The sequence below is a fragment of the Plectrocnemia conspersa genome, unplaced genomic scaffold (assembly GCF_051122295.1).
Source record: "Plectrocnemia conspersa isolate PC_06_02 unplaced genomic scaffold, ASM5112229v1 ptg000006l, whole genome shotgun sequence".
Taxonomy (NCBI): Eukaryota; Metazoa; Arthropoda; class Insecta; order Trichoptera; family Polycentropodidae; genus Plectrocnemia; species Plectrocnemia conspersa.
In genome coordinates this window covers 15,144,345-15,163,952 of record NW_028277170.1, presented here as the reverse complement: position 1 = coordinate 15,163,952, position 19,608 = coordinate 15,144,345, and the positions used below count along the sequence as shown (strand labels likewise).

At 29.0% G+C, this 19,608-nt stretch overlaps 1 protein-coding gene across 7 annotated transcripts in view; it reads right to left on the bottom strand.

Moving 5' to 3' along the window:
* Positions 1–19,608, bottom strand: part of trio (trio Rho guanine nucleotide exchange factor) — a 323,623-nt gene that overhangs the window by 256,404 nt on the left and 47,611 nt on the right. The gene's annotated exons all lie outside the window — the stretch shown is intronic.

The window sequence follows — 19,608 nt, the reverse complement described above, 5'->3', positions numbered from 1 at the left end:
CTCATATCTCGTACAAACAAGCACACTTGTAAAAAATATATACATATGTATTATACATACATATTTATAGTCATATATGAAAATACTGCACATTCTGTTATGATTGATTTGTTTACTTCTTTTAGAGGAATGACATTTAATATACAGTAAACGCTAGGCGACTAATATTATAACATTGTTATAATACCAAAAAATATATTTATTATATATTAAAATATAACGAAATATTTGTTGTTGTGCCACATCTTTTTGAACTACGCATTTTTGGCTTAAAATAATACAATGCTTTAAGAAAACCGAATTTACTAAATAAATATTAAGCAAAAATCGTGAAATTAAATACAAACATCGTATAGGTACTTTCGTTTTCCTCCGGCAACTTAAAATGCAAAATGGAAGCGGCGGGCGGAAAAAAACTGGACCGACGTCTGAGGTTCTTTTTAATGTCACATTCAATGGTTATGCTTTATGTCGCGGAAGTAAATGCTAGACACCTTTTTAACGCTTTGTAAACGGAGAGACGGATGCGGGAAGAAGACAGACAGCGATCACAGACGATATTTCGGGGGTGCTGCGGGTTATTCGTGAAATAAACCAAAAACTGGGAGCGAAAGAAAAACCAACATTGTAATAACCGTACAAAATAAAAGCCTTTCATAAATACCTCTCGGCGACGAGTGATTAACTTTGGACTCGGACTGACGTTAATCGTAAATACCGAAAGAAAAGAAGATGTATATTTATCAAGAAATATTCTTGTTTTTTACTGTATTCCTTATAACTGAGGGACATGATAAGCTTTTATTATTTATATCATGCGACTGGCGATTTAACCCCATCCACCCATCTTGATCCATAGAAACTCTACTATGGCTTCACTTGATTTGAGCAAGTCTTTCTCGAATTGATTGATTCAGTTGCATTGGATTTGATCAAACGTTACTTACATTCTGCATCAATAAGTCCGCATGTACATATTATTTGTAATTATCAGACGGTCGCCCAAAAGACCAGTCGCCTTTAATAAGCTTACATTAAAATTATTGACTTATAGGTGTGGTTAGACGCTAATGCGATTGACTCTCAATTGGCCTCGCCTCCTATTCGTCCAAACTTCCTTGAAGAACAAGTACAAAGAAACGCAAGATTGACTATAATTATGTATATATATAATAATTGTGTTACTTTGATTTCTATTGAAAGAATACGCAAACTGCTGTCTGGCATGAGCAATTCAATATTTTAAAATGATAACCACTGAGTATTGCAATGTTTCTTTAAAGACTGTTCCAAAAAATGTTCCCATTATTAAAATTAAGGATTGCAATACCAATAATATCGGTATTAGGACAAAAATTGATCTTCGGTACTACTATTAGAATTGGAATAAAATTAGGCTCATTGTAGGGGATTAATTAATTAATAAGTAGTTTTATCGGGGTAAGATATTTTAGTACAAGAGAGCCAAAATATCGGCCATCCCTAGATATGCAAAAAATCCCATCGGCCGATATTTCAGCGCGTTCAATATTTTTGTATGATATGCGCGACGTGTCAACATACATAAAATAAATTTGCTATATTTCAGGTAAATCTAGCGGTACCTAGCAGTTTTCAGTAATTTTGTTATGTAACCGAGAAATGACCGCACCATATGATAGGGGTGGCTGGCGAAGTAAAAACAAAAGCAGGTATTGCATACACGAAATTCTTTTTACTATTTGTATAATATACCACAAAAACATGCTTCATTAGACATTAGTCTTTAATATTAGGAATAAGTAAGTCACAATAATTATATTTAAATGAAAAACGTATTTGAAAAAACTGCCCGTAATATATGTTTTTATGTATGCAGTGTTATTTTTTCTGTAACCAACTAAAGATAAGTTATAAGAAAGTCTAGTTGTCGCCTGGTAACTAGACGAGATAAATAATATAAATAAGAATTAAAACGTGTTGACTGGTGCTTTTTACTATAAACTTTTTTTTAAAAGTAATTAAATATGATTTTTTCTATTGTTGTAACAATTAAATATTTTTGGTTTTTATAACCTCACATTATTGAAAGTACACAGAAAAATCAATTATTAAAACACATTTATAACATAATTTATTTAAAAATGGAAATATTGATTTAAAAAAAAATACGAAAATTATTAATAATTAGAAAAAATTCAATACCTAATATGTACAACCTAGATCGATTATAATTAATCATTACGATATTCATCCGTGAGATTAGAAAAATCTAGGTAAACCTAATCTGTGATGATCGATCGGAATTATTATTATACAAAAATCACTAATTTTGGTCTCTCAGACACTATATAAATAGAAAAAAGAAAGAAGAGTCCCGAAGGTCTTTCGGGTCATTAGTCAGCGACTTATACCACTCAGCTATTGAAAGAAATACAAAACTATTTTAAACCAAACATTGCTTTTAGGTGCAAAATACATATTAACACCTCTAAATGAGATCTCAATAATAAAACTTTACACCCATATCCAACACATTGATTCTGTTGTAATTATAATTGCAAACGTCGCTCAAATTGCTACGATCTTCCAATATGATCGACAGATATACGAATGCAACATGTTACATTCGTTAGTGATGCTCTAAAATTAATACTTAGTTGCGACACGATCGTTCACCACTAACGAAGTTTTTGTCATTCCGTTTGATCGTCAGCTAACGAGTAATGAAAGCGACACCCGCAACGGGAGTAAAGATGTAAATTTTCCAGAGGTGGCTCGTGGAGAACAGTTTTAATTTCCGCTGTCGACAACGACCCAGGATAATACTGATATATACACACGTAGACTTAACTTATATAGGTCTCCATCTCTCGAGTTACGGAGTAATAAAAAATAAATCTGTTGAAGTCATACAAAATGAGCGCAACTAATTATATAAAGAAGCATTTAAAGACTATGAATATATTAATAAATATAATTGATTTTCCATTGTAACCTGACAGGCGTAAGCCCAATGCATTACAACGGGATAAATCTGTACCAACTGGGTAAGTCAATCAGACATAATGAATACATACAAGTAAGTATTAAAACAACCAGACTTTTCAGTATGGGAATCGGTGACATGGATAAATATTATAAATTATTATAATTTATAATCAATAAATGTCACTTTGCAGCTGGGGCTGGTATTTAATAATACCGTGTTTTTATAAATACAAATTTGAGCCCTCTTGTCACTACGCTATTCAGAACTTTTTTAGTTATGTTTAACTGTACTTTCATATGAAACATATTAGTATTCATGCATCGTTCATAAGTTTATATATACACATTTTTATTTTCAATTTAATTTTTATTAATAATACAGTTGTAACGTAAATAAATTAAGATTTCCGTTCTTAAGGTCATTTTTTTACTCCCCTTTTACGCAAATGTCGGTTGTATTAATTTCAAGTTAAATTAATTTATAGTGTAGGAATTAACAAATATTAGGAACCAACCAATGAATAGTGGAATATTTTTTCGGGCATATATATTATATAGATATATAAGCATAAATATTATAAAAATATGTAAAATTGTATTATGCCTGCACTACAATCTCTGGAAGTTGGCCAAGGTTGGCCAAGGACGGAGAATATAGTTAGTTACTTCGGGGTTACGCCCGCTCTAAAATCTCTCGGAAGTTGTCCGAGGTTACCGAGAACGGGAGGTAAGGTGGGGGTAATTCAGTCGACTTGGCCAGCTTCAAGCGCTACCGAATATTGTCGACAAACGGACCGAAGTCAAAGAAACCGAAGTCGGAGCTGCTCTTTCGAGCGCTAGCGATGAGATACTTCCCCTTTCGCTCTCTCGCGTGACGAGAGTGAGAGAGATAATGATATGATTTTTCGCAAACTGAGATAGAACGAGTAACTCGGTTCAATTTCAGTATGCGCGTAAGCGTCTTATGGTTAACACGCACGTCGAGCGCTGCATCGTGGTCAGGTTATAATACCACATGCTTATCGGGGACTTCAACATACTCTTACTGACATCTTTGAATATGTTAGGGCACTAAAAGGGATTAATTATATTTTTGATATTATATTATTCCAACAAATATCGTAATTAATTTTTTTTTCATATAAAATTAAATAAACAAAAAATAATTAGTGGTACTTGATTTTGTTAAGAAAAAATCGTTTCGAATATCATATGTATTTTCCTAGATCGGTTTATATAAATGTCACACCATAACGAATTCTTATTTAGAATTGATGGCGATAATTTTTATGCCTTATGGCATTTTGCAAAGGCCGACAAAGATTTTGCGTAAATTGAATATTTACGACTGAAATGTTTTCACTAATTTTGTATTGGTGAGTGCCCACACGTAATTTTAATAATACGACAATTTAAAAATTGTGATTATTTGGCACATTTTTCGATCGCGCGCAAATATGACAGCAGCCGCCGTGCGGAAGTCATTCACGCCCGCCGTCCGAACCGCATATGAAATTTGTGGCAGTGTGGCCGCTACTCGGAAGTCGGCGACCTCGGCCGACTTCAGTTGAACTTCGGTTCGGACAACTTCCAGAGAGTATAGTGCAAGCATTATATCTGCTTCCGATATATTAACATATTTTAGAATCACTAAAATTGAGGTTGAGGTTAAATTTTCACTTATTTTAAATATCCAACTGTTCTGATATTTATTATTTTTAATATTAAAAAGTATTATAGATACAAGATCATCACCCTTTAATCGTATGCCTATAGTCTATTTATTTTCAAGAGTCAGTGCGCAAGAACATTGTTTAACGCGTAATCATAATATGCTTTTAAATTTCTGCCCTGTGATTGGTCGTGCGCCGTAAGATCAATCGTTTCATTGAGAACGACCAAGCACAAGGCAGAAATTTAAGAGCACATTTTGATTACGCGTTAAACAATGTTCTTGCGCACTGACTCTTGAAAATAAATAGACTGTAGTTTATAGAGTACTTATTTCCTATAATAATCTATAAAATCTCATAGAACTTTTTTTCAAATTATTGATTACTTAATCGATGAAAGCTTTACCTCATTAATAAATACGTTGAACGGCTATACTTTGCTATGTTTGTAGTAAAATTGAGGGCAATTATCATATCATATTTATAATTAAAGAAAGACGTTTAGTAAAGCCGAGTAACTTTTTAGCCTTTTAGGATTACTAAATATTGATCTAAATTATTGATATATTTCATAATAAAAATTACGTAATGAAAAAATGGTATTTATATCATACTACTTTTGTCCATTGTTACAGCGTGGATTTGAAGTACAAATAAACATGTATTCCGAAAACATTATAATGTATGTTTGCCTATATTCATTTATAATTAATTAAACCAAAAAAATGTAATTACATTTATGGACATTAAAAGCGGCTTATATCGAATAAGATTGAATATTTCATATAAAATATTTTGATAAGCATTAAGAGCTGAAAGCTTTCATAAAACACACTGTAGTTATAACATAAAATAAAAGCATTCAAAGAAGTTCTCTCGAGAATCGACATTGTATTGAATTTATACGTTTTTAAAGCCGCTCTCGAAACATAGTTAAGTTATTGAACAAGTGGCATTATTATAATAACATTGCAAATATATTATACAATAAAGCAAATAAAAACAACTTTGAATGCTTTCAATATTATAAAACATGGTAATACCAATATAACGTGTAATTGTATAGTATTCGCGATTCTCGTACATTTATTATATTTTCAACCAATATTCCAATAACGGCGTATAACAAATATATTTGCAAAATATCATCTGAAAATATATTTAGAAAATATAATCTATTAGCAGAAAAATAAATTTGTGAGTTATTTAAAAATTGATATCAAACGAAATATTTGTTGGTATGCATACTAAGAGATTAATGCACAATACTATATAATAGCTGTATGGAAATCATACATTTATTTGTCTTTCAAGAAAAATTAAATAACTAATTAAAATATAAAAAAATATCAAAATACATATTGATATAGTTTAATTTATATTTCTCATTTTAACAACATTAAAAACTTCATTAATGGTATAAAAGTCCTAGTATGAATGTGAAATAATAATGAATTAAAGCTAATAAATATGGTGGAAATATTATTGGATAGAAAATGAGCTTTTCATTTGCAACAAAAACATGCTTATAGTTTTTTACAGTATATAAAAAATAAAGCTTCCAATCATTAATTAGCTTAATTAATATTTAAATGCTACTTTATAGGAGACGTAAAAGAATGAGTATTGATATTTTCAAGCTCCAACTTAAATATCAAAATTTCTTTTAATTTAGCATTTTAGAATTTCCTGAATGTTCTTCAATCATCGTTACAGTGATTACTTGAGTTTTCATAAAAAACGCTAATGTATTTGGATTCCATTTTTGTCAAAAACTAATATTTAAATGATATTAAGTTGTATATAATAAATACTTATACAATTTATAGATTAGGGATAATAAAAATCAATATTTACTCTGTGGAGGCTTACTTTACCGACCGGCAGTTTCACTACCAGACTTACGCTAAATACCGGCACTTTTTCGCAAAACTTCGCGAATTTTACATTTTTTATTTAAATTTATTTATCTTTTGATACGGTCCGAATATTTTGTTGAATTTTTCTAGACATGTTATAAATGTATCAATGCATCAATTCAAGTTATTATTAGATGGTTCTCAACATGTGGTTCGCCGGAAATAAAAAATAATTATTACTTTTCCTTATTATTAGATTTTTAAAATGATTATCTTGATTTTAAAATTATAAAAACGAATCACCTAGAAATTTTAATAAAAATAATTTAAATTGAGTTAACCAGCGGTTCTCAAACTTTTTTAAATTTGTAAAAACTTTTTTCAAGCAAACTTTTCTTTTGTATTGTGACATTTTTACTAATACGAGTTTACTGATATATAATTCATTTGCAATAAAATATTCACTAACCGTTGTAATTCACTCCATCGTAATGTGAAATTTTCCAAGCACATACACAGATAATTTACATTGTCTTTCACGTGTAAATCACTTTTCACAATAACTAGTTATATAATGAAAGTTTAAAGTGTCTCGATTTTTTACTGTTTTTAGCAATTGCAACAATATTACCCCATATCGTTTATATTTGGTTTCAAATATTCGTAATTTTGCATTTTTCAGATTTTCTGGTAAAACCCGATTCTTCCTTATGGTACCACAGATTCTATTATTTTTTCAAATATATTTTTTTTGCTATTTCAACACTGTTATAAAAATCGTCCATATAAAGATGATGCCATTTGTATTTATTGTCTGATGTTAGATGTGATATTGAATCTTGTAACGAAATTCCAGATCCTGAATATATTTTAAATTTCGATATGTATCCTGACACTAATTCACATACCATTCTTATCACTATACCGTACTTTGTGAGCTTACTGGGGTTGTATACGTGAAAATTTAATCTTCCACACCATGGGATCATATCACATACCACCTCATCCAGAGATATGTTTTGGCTTGGTTTGTACATATTTTTTAATCTTTCGGAGAAATAATCAATTATTTTTTGTACTTTGAACAGTAATCCTACATTATCAGTAACATTTTCATTATTGGAAAAACGCAGGTAACGTAATATTTGATAAAACCTATTTCTACTTATGGTTTTTGTAAATATCAAGGTTCCTATTAGTGGATTTATTTTTTAATACAGGTGTAATGAGTCTTTTTTTACCAGGCCCATTAGCAATATCAACTTAAACCAATTTTTTAATTCTGGTACCGTTACATCCACCCATTTTTTAGATTTTATTTGCAGTTTGTATCTGTTGATGTGTTGATTATGGTGTCTATTCGTTTCTTCTGCAATAACGGGAAACAAGTCATCTTCAATAAAGTTTTGTGTCTTGTAAAGTGTCTTCTAAATATTTTTCTTGTTCATCTTCCTCATTGCTCATGAGCATCATAACATGTGGACGATTTCTTTCATGAACAGAGGAGTCTGAATCACTATCACTATAATTTTCATTGTCACTTGAAATATCTATATATATTTAGCACTTTATTAAATAACATACACTGTAATTATTTTCACGTAGATTCTACACTCATATGTAACTAAATAACTATGTTTTATAAACAGTTCGTAATATTTATTGAATATTCACTCGAGCACACGAAAACCAGATGCGCTTAACACGATAGTATAACTAAAACTGAATTCTTAGCAATAAGTTTTTATGTGTATCGTGCTAATAATTTAAAAATAATAACTCGAAAAAATTCCCACTTTCTAAAAAAATGTGTCACTGAGATTCGGTATTTCCAGTAAGCCAGTAATATCTGACGGGAGATAATATTTACTCACAAAAAATATGTTGGAATTTCCTTATAACAGGATAGAAAAAAAAACAATAGAATTGTACTAATCTGACAATCTTGAGATTCTCAGTAATCCAATACTATCTAATGGTTAATGATATGATAAATTTTAAGTGTCTTGTACTTTTTATATATGTACATCGTATTTTTTAATTTTATGTAATTTGACTTTATTTCTAAATAAACCCATTTACCCAATAAATTATTTTTCAATATACATATTTATATGTTTGTGTATAAAATATCATATTTTTTCTATTTTTACACCGTCCGAAAAAAATGTGTGCTGGATAAAAGTTTTTAGAAATTTGAAAAAGTTTGAGAGCCGCTGGTTAACTCAATTTAAATTATTTTTATTTAAATTCCTAGATTACTTGCTTTTATATTTTAAAATCATCAATCAATTTTAAAATCTAATAATAAGGAAATGTAATAATTAATTTCTATTTCCGGCGAACCACATGTTGAGAACCACTTAATAATGGCTTGAATTCATGCATTGTTACATTTATAACATGTCTAGAAAAATTTGTTAAAATATTTGGACCACATCAAAAGATACATAAGTTTGTCTGGTAGTGAAACTGCCTGATGAAAGAAATATAAAATATATTTATAAAAGCTTCGCATTTGTCTAAATATAATTAAAAAAAAAAAAATTAAAATAAAATGAAAATTCATACATTTATTTAGTCATCTCTTAAAAAAAAAAAGCAAATAAAACACTAAACATATATTTTTAATTTGACATGGAAACGAAAACATACACAGGACGCCAATTGGCGTCTGCGGTGTTTAACTTTCGGCACACTCAGGACGCCAATTGGCGTGAGCGGTAGGTAAAGTGTTAATAATCACTGTTATAGGATTTCCAACCTTCAATTTTAAAGGAAACCGCATTGAATCTTGTCTCGCATTGAATTACATTTTGAAAAATGTTCTTAATTAAAGTAATAACAATATCTCAACCATAATTCTACAAAGTTAAACATTTAATATCTGTTATGCTGTAAATGCACGATTAATTTAGCTCGCAAAGCTTATCAACAAAACTTTATTGTATACGAAGTTAACTGTGTTGACGTGTTCCACGAGACACCTGACAATGTTTCAAAGTTTGAAACATATCAAAGTTTTATTTTTATCGACCAATGAAACTTTTCCGAACGTATGAAATAACAGCACATTAGAGTAATTACTTTAAATTATATCAATAATTCGAACTCAGATAGCGACAAGCTAAACAATTTTTAACCATGTTTAATATTCATAATTTTTTAAAGTAGAATAATAAAAATGACTAAAATAAAATATCAACACTTTTATACATTGTTTAAGCTATCGGTTTGATATTTTATTGTTGTACATACATAATATATTTCTAATATTAGTTTTTTAATCGGGTTATAGAATAAACATATGTAGTAAAAACATGCAATCCAGTTTAATTAAATATAACTATTATGTAATCCCGAAATAAAGGTTTAAACGGTCAGTCGTTCTTTGGGCGTTAATACCTGATTATTGTATGTTGTTATATCTGTGATAGTGTATATAATATCTGTATTTTGTTTATCTGTGTTAGTACACATCTGTACTCCACATTCCGATATTATTTTTAAAAACATTGAACCCCAAAATTTACAATGATTGCCCTCGCGGAGCGGTTTTTTCTTATCTGATTACTAATATAGTTCTTAGATTACCAAAGCGTTGATACCCGAGTACATATTTTCTTTAATATTAATTAATTAATGCAGATATTCCGATATTCAAAAGAAAATTTGGTACTAAAATTTATGATTTCAGAATTTGTACCAAGTGAACAATTTATACAAAATTGCATGTTATGTGAATTTCTTTTAAAACATCTGCAACTACGGGTACTGAAACAATTTTAACGTGTTAGGCGATTCATTAAATAACTGTAAATGTCAAAGATAGTTTGAAAAAAATCAAGGTTGGTTTAATAAGAAACAGGAAATTACGATATAAATAATATTCCTGGATGTGGGAGACCAGCAAGATAAACTACGACAACAATCGTCATAATAGGACAACAGTGGTCCAGTAATAAAACTTGCTTTGAACCCTGGACTCACTGTGTGTAAGGTGGGATTTAAAAGAGATTGTGCATGCGAAGCTATTAAACTTTGCCAAACAATAACAACAAGCTTATATCGCGATCAGCTGGATTTAAACGAGGAAGTAAAAAACCTGCACTTGTCAACAGTTCTACGAATAGTTCTACAACACGACAATGCGCATCCCCATATGGCGAAATTAGATTGATAAAATTAAGGAACTTACCAGGAAGGTTTTATCGCATCCACCTTGCCTTTTCCGATGTAAAAAGGGGCTACCGGATTATTTTAAATCAAAGCATCCAACATTAAGAATTAAAATGACCGAGGGGTGGAAGAAGGTAATATCTTTAGAATGAAATTTTATTTTTAATCATTAAAATTAAAATAAATATTGTAAAGTATTTTTTATGGTACATTAAAATACCTATTATCACTTCGGGATTACGTAGCAAACAAAATTTTAGGTGTGAAGAAACTTCTCATTTGCGGCTCGCTAAAGCTGTCTCAAACCAGCATTATAAAATATGACACTTGATAGCTGATACCGCATTATCAACGCTAGATACCGAGATATCAACGAATCATTCAGAAAGCATCACGATAACACATTAGGACGAATCTCAGCTGGTCCACGGACAATAATACAACTTAACACGCCAGCTAAAACTGTACGAGTTCCAAGACCTGCTATATCAACTCCACCGCATGATAGTGACATCTACACATATCTATGTATGTGATAATTTATATGTTTATAATACAAACTGTTCTATTTCACTGCAAAGTCACTTCACTTCTTCTTCAAAACCAGAATGTTTATTGTTATTACTATTGATTTTAATCTCCCAAACGGTAAAATATTGTGCTACACCATATACTTAAGAACTTAAGTGACGCTTCAATTTATGAAAAGATAAAAAATGTATTGGTAAAATTATGTACATATATTCAAATTAACCAAATAATTTAAATGACGCGATCGATTATATTCATTGGGTAATCCATATATTTTTTTATACTAATGGTTAAATTAGGTGGATCGTTTATAAAGACTGCTAAAATAAATATCTAGAGCTTCGCGTTTATCGCAAAATAATAAATAATTCATGTAAAACAGATAAGCGGATTACCCTACATTTTTTTACAAAATGTATTATACGAAGGATAAAAGAAAATTATTGTCACCATCGGAAAACATGGATTAATAAAGGATGATCGATAAAACCGTTTGTCTGTGTATAATACCACAAACCGATAATTGTGTAGTAATACCAGGCGTCTTCGTTCTCTAAATATATTATTAAGACATCGAACGTCAGCATTTATAGATTCTAGTTGCGAAATAAATGTGTTAATTAACTGACAGCTTTCAGCTTGAGAATTAAATTGATTTTGTAAAACGAATTCCTTTGTAGCTTTTAGCTGTGACGTCAATTAAGAGGAAGTCTCTAGAGCAGTGGTTCTCAACCGGTGCACCGCGAGCTTATTGCAAGTGCACCGCGAAAAATTGGTAAGAACAAAAAATCCGCAAAATAGTAAAATCTTAATGTTTCAATCAATTTATATTTTATTATAGTCGTGATACTCCACAATGGATAAATTTATTACCAAACGAAATTGTGAATCAGTATCAATAAAAAAAAAATTAAATGTGTCGGATGACATTGAGAAAAAAGTTAACGATAAACTTTCCAAGCGATATTTTGTTTTACAAGTCGACGAATCTACTGACATTAGCGGTAAGGCACAAACAAATACTAGGATTCGTTCGTTTCATAAATGAAAACAAAATAGTGAATCAATATCTATGCTGCAAAGAACTTACCGAGCATACGACAGGACAAGATGTTTTTGATCTTATTCATTCATATTTAGAACAATTTAAAATATCATGGAAGTTATGTGTAGGAATTTGTATGGATGGTGCTCATTCAATGGTAGGCTCATTTAAAGGATTTGTAGCCCTTGCCAAGAAAACCTAATATTATATCTACGCACTGTTTTTTACATAGAGAATATTTAGTTTCGAAAACATTACCAACAGCACTAAAATCTGTACTAAATCAAGTTGTAAATATAGTGAATTTCATAAAATTGAGACCTTTAAAAACACGCATGTTTAAAAAACTTTGCATTTCTATGGAAGCTATGTACGAGTGTTTGCTTTTTCACACTGAAGTCAGGTGGTTATCTAAGGGTAAAGTTTTATGCCGATTCATAGAACTTAAGAATGAATTGTTAATCTTTTTTCGAAATGAAGGTATGGATGATTTTGTAAAATGTCTTCAGAATAATGATTAGTTTGCTAAAGTGGCATATTTAGCAGATATTTTTAATTACTTAAATAACGTTAACACAAGCATTCAAGGAAAAAACGAAAAATTCATGACATCCGTTGACAAATTGACAGGATTTCGGAAAAAAATAACTCTTTGGAAAAATCGAATAATAGAAAAAAGTAGATATGTTTCCTTCACCTAACGAAAACATTCCCGAGGGAGTTATTTCCGCAATAATAGAACATTTAACTTTATTGGAAGAAAAGATTGCACATTATTTTCCATCCTTAAATATAGAAAATTATGACCGGATACGAAAACATCAAATTAGTCTCATTGTCGACAGATCGTACACTAAAAATTAAATTTTCCGAAATAACTATGAAGAATTTTTGGATTAATATCCAAGAGGAATATTCTGTTCTTTACATGAAGGCACTGAAAATTTTGTTACAGTTTTCAACATCATATATGTGTGAGCTTGGTTTCTCAACAACAACTAATATGAAAACTAAAAAACGAGAAAGACAGAAAAAAATTTAAACGAAGAATTCAGGGTAACTATATCAAATATTCGACCTAATATTTCTGATATCTGCAAAAGCCAATAAGCTCAGGTATCACATTAATTAATTTTTGATTGATCATATAAATTCCATTATGTTAAGCAGGAACGTCATTTTGGGTAAATAAAGGGGGGAAAATGCACCACTTAGATTTGCCACCCAAAGATCACCTTCAAATATGAATACAAATATTTTTAATAAAACACGTAATTAAAAATTGTTTCTAGGGCAAAATTAACTAACTAAATTTATTTTCAATATTACACTTTTTTTTATAATTTAATTTAAAAAAATTGTATGTAATTTTGTATGTAACTATTATTTTTTTTAAATATGTAATAAAAATTATGTCCACATATTTTTTTCGACCTCTTAATTCTGGTGCACCGCCACTTTTTCCCATGATCAAAAGTGCTCCACTGCTCTAGAGACTCGTACTAAATGTTCCTCGTAAGTCTATGACCAATGATTTTGAGCAGCACTTATATTAATACATCAATAATTTATATATATGAATAGGTTAAGTTAAAAACTAATTACTTTTACTTTTTAGCATTTGAATTAACATTGATCTATCTTGCAATCAAAACATTAGATTAACAAATTAATCGGTATCTTGATTGTTAAATTAGCAGTGGAAAAATCCGTTATTAAAAATAATAGTGTAACGTTTAATTTATTGTGTATATAATTTGTAAGTGCTATATAATATACTTTACTTTAATATTACAACTCAATACGAGAAGAAGATGAAAGATATTTTTAGTGATTATAAAATAGGAAACAATAACTCCGGTGTATCTTAAATAGGATTTTCCACGAGATATGTGATACGTTTATCAGTATATTGATAAAAATATAAATGTTAAACTTCAAACATACATAAAACTAATATAATGTTGATGGCATATGTTACGTCATGAATAGCCTAGTTATATCATAAAAGTTTTGAAAGCACTGATACACGGCATATAACGCGTTACGCAACTGATGCTTAAATTCTGTGAGAACGTATAGAGTTCAAAACGTAAAGCAAATACTCTCACGGCAGATAATAGACTATTGATGTAGTTCAGATTTCAAATATCGCAAATTATTATATGTATTTCTGTATCGTAAAAAACAAACCTAGTTATTTAAGATTGAATTCTTTATTTATTTAATTAAAAAAACATCATTTAAACAGACAGAGATGAAAAAAATTACTGCAAAATTTATTCATTCTTATGATATCCATTCATCGCGAATTATGAATGAAAAAAACGTTCATTAAATACTTTTCTTTCAAAGGGATAATTTGATGCAAAAAATAGCAAGCTGCGTTTAGTTGTGAATGAGTTTAAAAGTAAAATATAATATTTTGTAATAAAAAGATAAACAAGATGCCTAATAAAATAAAGCTACCTAATATACGATACATGTATTGTATATATACCTAACATAAAAAGGTCGTAAAAAGAAATATTTAGGCGTATTAAAAAGGCCTAATTTAAACTAGCAGTTTTATTTTATTTTTAGCAATTTTTAGAGATAGCTGCTAATATGCTGCTAAACGCATTATTGACTTCATTTATTTATTGTATGGTACGTACCATTCAGCTAGCGATATGCTGATATTTCAGTGCAGAAAAATGATTAAAAAAAATTACTTATAGGCAGCGCCGATTTTAGACCAGCACTGTTAAATTGTTTAATTTTAACCGAATGTAATGTATTTTATCAACAGGAGAAAGTGAGTTTTGAAATTCAATTCACACCGCAATACTAATAAAATATTGATAATGGGGTTTTGATTACGACACATGGTAATGTCAGCTGTCGATGACTGTCGGAAGTTGAAATAGTTTACCCCTAAAAGGACAACTCTGAATTGACGAAGGAAACGACAATGAATAATTAGCAGACTATTCAAAATAAGCCACGACGTTTTAAATATATGTACATATAAAGTTTCCATGATACGAATATAGCTCAATATTTAAATTGTACATGTTTTTAAAAATTAAAATGAGGGAATTATGAGCATATTTAAATATTCCTGCGACTTCTGTGAAAATATTGGAAAATATCTCTAAATTAAATATATGCGAATATACGACCTCATTTATTTTCTTCTACGAACTAATTTTTTTATAGACTAGCTGTCAGTATCCCACGCTAGCGAGTGTGCGAATACCGGACCCTAAACGTTTTTGGTTTTAAATGTTATTTTTGTTTCGTTCTGATTTTTTAATCTATTTTTAAATTTAATGGTTGAAATTAGACATTAATATTTAGGAATTTCAATGATAGTTAAAATGGTTTAATCTATAAAAAACTACTTAGCATTTTCAATTCATTTGAAAATAGTTTAAAACTTAACTAGATAAAAATAAAACTAAACATTGTATTACGATTTAAAATAGATTTGCAAATAAACTAAATATTAATAAAACAAAATAATACAAAAATATTTGCAACATATTAAAATAATATTAAAACCTAACAATTTGTATCATTTAAAAGTAGGTTTGCAGTTTAAATAAATAATAATAATAAATACCATCAGCTCAAAATATAACTGATATTAAAAAACATTTTGTTACACCTTTGTTGATTGTTTTTTTGTGTATTTTAGTTGTTTAAGGGCCGTTTAAACGCCGCATATAACACAAGAACGTTTTTTAGTTACACCATAAGATACTTTATAATTAAAAAAAGTTGTTTATATGTTTTGTGTAAATATAAAAGGAAGTTTTTAAGTACATTTATTAGGCAAGGTAGGAGCTTTCATATTAAACTAGACTAATCAAACCAATATTATATAGTTCATGGACAAGCCTATAATTTTTGGAACAACATCCTTAAATGATATATGTAAACTTATGTTCCAAGCATTCATTTAAATTTTTAAAATATTAATATAGAATTATATTTTTATGTCTATTTTGAGATTGATTGAAGTACATAGACTAGAATTGAACATCTAATTGTAAACATATTTATTACTTAAATAAAAGAAAATATAATGTATATGTTATGTATTTCAAATAAAAACAACGTCATAAAACTGCATCGTGTTTTAAATAGGACAGTTTATATATTCTCTGCGCGACAAAACGCATATCAAAACGGTTTTCAGAGATATTAATATCACATTGTTCGATGCACAACAAAGGACGTTTCAATTAATGCGCCACAATGAAATTAATCCTCAGGCCTCATATGTACATATGTATCTTCCAATTTGTGCATCACAATACTATTAGTTTCCTGATACTATTACAATATTAGGGATATATAATCAAATAGCAATACTAATAGTTTCCCGATATTATTACAAACATTTTATAAATGCATATCGCCAAGTTATTGAGTGAATAAATATTATAGAATAAAAACTTCGTAAATACTGCATAACCTCTTTAGTCACAGACATGTAATTTTTTTAAATCATTGATTTGTAAATAAAAATATTTACTTTAAAAAATAAAATATAAATCAAGTTTCAATTAAACACCCAGCGTTTGAGAATTATCCTCAAGCACGAATCATCAAGCATCATTGATATATTAGAATGGTTGAATGTTCAAGAAATATTGAGTATGAATGTTTTAGTATTTATATATGTTAGAAAATAATATGTTACCAGAATATTTTAATAAGTATTTAATAAGAAATAAAGATGTACATAAATATAATACTAGAAATAGAGAAAATTGAAAGATAATTAAGTATAAGAAAACGAGTACGGCTAGGGGAATTATGTACGGAGGTTTTGATTTATATAATAGTCTTCCAAGAGAAATCCGAAACAGCAAAAATATAACGGGTTTCATTAATGGAATAAAAAAACACCTTCGTACATATAGAAATAAATTATAATATTAAGACTTTATTATTGTATATTTTTATTTTTTCTTTCTGTTATGTATTTTTTATATATTTTTATATATGTTTACTAAATTTGTTAGATGTAAAGATTAGCTATTAAGCTAAATAAATTAATAAAATAAAATAAATAAATAATAATAATCAAACACAATAATGTTTTCGGCGATAGCTATGAGGAGCTGAAATAATTATGTATGATGGTATTCATCTATTTTAGGTGTGCCGCAAAACACGACTTGTCGTTATATTTTGTGTTAAAAACTGTCGGGAAATTCCGAGCTGCTCTTTTTCGCGATACGACTTTGTATTGAATTAATTTTCCGCCGAGTTCTACGTTTGTAATGTCGACTCGAGTTTATAATGGCGAATATTGTCTAACGTCAAACGAAACTTTCTTACGTCGGTAACAAATGACGTTGAACGGTGAACAATGACATTATAACTGCAGAGTAGCAAATAACAATATTAACGCCAACAGCAAACGCTAATTAACGCCAGATTGCAACACTCGTTATAGTAAAAAGGTAAAATTTACCTTCAACCCCGAGTCTTTTAATCTGTGCAACTACGCGCACCCGACAACATAAACGAGCAATATAGTATGTAAGAATATAAAATAACCGTTAATTTGCAACGCGGTTTGTTTGCGGTTTTCAAGCTTTTTCTTGAAGCTCGCAAGCCATAATTGTAATTAAAATATACATATTTAAACATAGAGAAAATTCGCACTAATATTCGAGATATTATAAGTGACTTTTAGATATTTCAATGGAATCTGTCAATCTCAATGAACCCGTCACATTATAGATTCAAGATCAGAATTATTAATTATTCCCAACAGACATTCGGTTTCTAGCAAGAAGGGTAAATTTCGTTAAATGACAAGGGAAAAGGGAGATTGCCAATGAGATACATTTAGAACAACAGAGATTTATTGACAGTAAATTCTATCTAAAAGTTGTTTCTCCAATAGAAAATAAAGCGCTAGTTTCATATAAACATGTTCATAAAAAAACATTTTGTTTCAAATATTTAAAGGTAACGAGATATGAGATGGATCGGGATGGCAACAAGTGCAATGGCAAAGTTGTTGAAAATATGGAGAGGTAGAAACATTAACTATGGCTCGCATATTTTGATCCTTGAATTACTCCATATATTGTATGGATTCGAGGCATGGACTTTTAAATAAATCGACATACTCGAGATGTAATGTTTGAGAAAAAAGTTTGACGGGAGTTATTTTTCGCCAAAAAATTGTATAATTCAGTATTTTGCGTTTAACTTAATTTTAATATAAAATAAGTAAGATATTAAATATAAATAATATATATTCCATTGCGGAAGTGAAAAGGCAATTTGATATTGTGTGGTCATTCGCTAATAGATTATTATTTTAAATTAGAAATAGTAATCCAAAAAATTTTAAAGCAAAAAAAAAACAATTCCCAATGCGATACAATTAAGTAAGTAGTGAGACACCAGAATGAAATATAAGTCTGTAAATCAGTAACATCTACTTTATTAATTATAAACTATTATTATCGTTTAAAATCAATAGATTACAGTATGCACCAACTAGCTCGATTTTATTTTAATTATTTATCCGTGAAATTAGATAAATCTAGGAAAATCTCATCTGTGATTATCGATATAAGTTATAATTTTATACTTATCACTAATTCCAATGTCAAAGACACGATAGAAATCATCAGGGTTCATATGGGATTTGAACCCAGATCTTTCAGGTATTAGTCATCGACTATACCACTGGTCTGTACTGTACTACTATATATAAAGATGAATGTAATTGATATGTTTAATGAAATGTATATGTCCATATAACTGTATCATTGTTTATTTTTACTAATATGATAATCTTAAAAAGGAGCTCCAAATTCAATATAAACAATATTATTAAAATCACAAATAATAAAATTAAATAACCATCACAAACGTTAGAATAAATAAAAATTATAATCATTACTTAACACATAAAATAGTAACTTTTTATGCTCTTAGCAATTAATATATAATAGTTGAAGTTTAGTTAAAGAAAAATACTTTCAAGTTTTATTTTGATGTTCAAATTTATATTAAAATATCGACGTACAATTACAATTATTACAATAATAAAAATCGGACTTTTTTGTGTTATGATATAGTAAATCTTATGTTAAATTTGCATTTCCTGTACTGTATTTTTAAATTAAAACGGTAATAATCATTGATTTCAAAAAATATCTTAGCTTATCTGATTCATTAAAACGCAATATACATCGCTTCAACATTCACCCAAGCATACGTATTTCTATGTTTTTTCTTAACGCAGTTATAAGATTAATATCACTTGTTTCGGTTTTTCAGTAGTATTTTTGTTAAGAGAAAGTTAGTGTATAAATTACAAATTAAA